Genomic DNA, 3,315 nt, shown 5'->3' on the forward strand with positions numbered 1-3,315 from the left:
ACCACCATGTCATCAAATCGATCTTCATCGTCATCCACAACCTTATCATCAACATCTTCATTCATCCCTTTGTAATACCCTAATGTGGATTCATATGTGTGTTAAATTAATCATTCATCCGATGTTTTCATGAACACCTTTCTGATGCTTCTTCTCTCCATGTCTAAGTAAACCCCTAGGCCTCGTGGATATGGAGAAACCCTAGTATGTGCATCAGTTGAACTCCAATAAGATATATAATGCTCCTCGTATGTTTGTGTTCCTATCTTTGTGGTGCTATGTGAAGTCGACCACATAGCATCTGCCTATGTAGACATGAAGGATATTACTGTCTTAGTGATGTAGGGAAGCGAAGGTGTTGTTGTTGTAACAAAAGCTATCTCCCTCCTTACATAACTTAGATACTAGAACAAAGGACACCGCCCTAGTTGTGTCCACGGGGACCCTTAATCATTGTTGCTCTAACCCAACAGGAAAGGAACAATGTGGGCGTGTGTTACAGAGTTGTGGCAATATGCACATATTTGTACTCCGCTTGACCCAGAAACAGAAACATATAAAAGTGGATATGTGATATGAACCTACAATTATACATCACACAATTAAGTGACACACATACTAGTGATGAATCCAGATTCCCTGAGAATGCCTTAGTTCTATGATAACCCATTGACGTGGTTGCGCTCCGCCTCACCCTTTGTTCTGATAGCGTTATCATCATCGCTCATGAGTGTTGGGGAACGTAGTAATTTCAAAAATTTCCTACGCACACGCAAGATCATGGTGATGCATAGCAACGAGAGGGGAGAGTGTTGTCTACGTACCCTCGTAGACCGTTCGCGGAAGCGTTTTATCAACGCGGTTGGTGTAGTCGTACGTCTTCACGATCCGACCGATCCAAGTACCGAAAGCACGGCACCTCCGAGTTCTGGACACGTTCGGCTCGGTGACGTCATCGCCTTCTCGATCCAGCAAGAGGGACGAAGTAGTAGATGAGTTCCGGCAGCACGACGGCGTGGTGACGTGTTGGTGAAGAACAATCTCCACAGGGCTTCGCCTAAGCACTACGAAAACTAGGACGGAGGATAAACTAGAGGGGACGGGGTTGCCGGCACACGGCTTGGTGTTTCTTGATGTGTCTTTGGTGCTAGCCCTGCCCCTCTACTTATATGTTGAGCCCTGGGGTCGAAACTTGGAGCAAAAGCCTCCTCAAAGTCGGTTTTGCCCGAAAGGCAAGAGTCCCACTCGGACTCCAGGACCAAACGCCACAATCCTTGGCGTCTGGACCAGACGCCATGGGCCTCGGCGTCTGGCCCAGGGCCAGACGCCAGGGTCTCCGGCGTTTGGCCCCCTGGCCTCCGCAAAACTCCTTTTGCACCGACTTATAGCCCCATGGGCCCGACCCCTTGGCCAAACCATTTGATCCAATATATGAATCTTTACCTCCGGATCATTCCGGAGCTCCTCGTCATGTCCGTAATCTCATACGGGACTCCGAACAACATTCGGTCACCAACATACATAACTCATATAGTACTATACCATCAACGAACGTTAAGCGTGCGGACCCTACAGGTTCGAGAACTATGTAGACATGACCGAGACACCTCTCTGGTCAATAACCAATAGCGGGACCTGGATGTCCATATTGGCTCCTACATATTCTACGAAGATCTTTATCGGTCAGACCGCATAACAACATACTTTGTTCCCTTTGTCCTCGGTATGTTACTTGCCCGAGATTCGATCGTCGGTATCTCAATACCTAGTTCAATCTCGTTACCGGCAAGTCTCTTTACTCGTTCTGTAATACATCATCCTGCAACTAACTCATTAGTTGCAATGCTTGCAAGGCTTATAGTGATGTGCATTACCGAGTGGGCCCAGAGATACCTCTCCGACAATCGGAGTGACAAATCCTAATCTTGAAATACGCCAACCCAACAAGTACCTTTGGAGACACCTGTAGAGCACCTTTATAATCACCCAGTTACGTTGTGACGTTTGGTGGCACATAAAGTGTTCCTCCGGTAAACGGGAGTTGCATAATCTCATAGTCATAGGAACATGTATAAGTCATGAAGAAAGCAATAGCAACAAACTAAACGATCAAGTGCTAAGCTAACGGAATGGATCAAGTCAATCACATCATTCTCCTAATGATGTGATCTCGTTAATCAAATGACAACTCATGTCTATGGTTAGGAAACATAACCATCTTTGATCAACGAGCTAGTCAAGTAGAGGCATACTAGTGACACTCTGTTTGTCTATGTATTCACACATGTATTATGTTTCTGGTTAATACAATTCTAGCATGAATAATAAACATTTATCATGATATAAGGAAATAAATAATAACTTTATTATTGCCTCTAGGGCATATTTCCTTCAGTCTCCCACTTGCACTAGAGTCAATAATCTAGTTCACATCGCCATGTGATTTAATACCAATAGTTCACATCACCATGTGATTAACACCCATAGTTCACATCGACATGTGACCAACACCCAAAGGATTTACTAGAGTCAATAATCTAGTTCACATCGCTATGTGATTAACACACAAAGAGTACTAAGGTGTGATCATGTTTTGCTTGTGAGAGAAGTTTAGTCAACGGGTCTGCCACATTCAGATCCGTAAGTATTTTGCAAATTTCTATGTCAACAATGCTCTGCACGGAGCTACTCTATCTAATTGCTCCCACTTTCAATATGTATCCAGATTGAGATTTAGAGTCATCTGGATCAGTGTCAAAATTTGCATCGACGTAACCCTTTACGACGAACCCTTTTGTCACCTCCATAATCGAGAAACATATCCTTATTCCACTAAGGATAATTTTGACCGCTGTCTAGTGATCTACTCCTAGATCACTATTGTACTCCCTTGCCAAAAACAGTGTAGGGTATACAATAGATTTGGTACACAACATGGCATACTTTATAGAACCTATGGCCAAGGCATAGGGAATGACTTTCATTCTCTTTCTATCTTCTCCCGTGATCGGGCTTTGAGTCTTACTCAATTTCACACCTCGTAACACGGGCAAGAACTCTTTCTTTGACTGTTCCATTTTGAACTACTTCAAAAACTTGTCAAGGTATGTACTCACTGAAAAACTTATCAAGCGTCTTGATCTATCTCTATAGATCTTGATGCTCAATATGTAAGCAGCTTCACCGAGGTCTTTCTTTGAAAAACTCCTTTTAAACACTCCTTTATGCTTTGCAGAATAATTATACATTATTTCCTATCAACAATACGTCATTCACATATACTTATCAGAAATGTTGTAGTGCTCCCACTCACTT

The sequence above is a fragment of the Triticum dicoccoides genome, chromosome 4A, assembly GCF_002162155.2.
Source record: "Triticum dicoccoides isolate Atlit2015 ecotype Zavitan chromosome 4A, WEW_v2.0, whole genome shotgun sequence".
NCBI lineage: Eukaryota > Viridiplantae > Streptophyta > Magnoliopsida > Poales > Poaceae > Triticum > Triticum dicoccoides.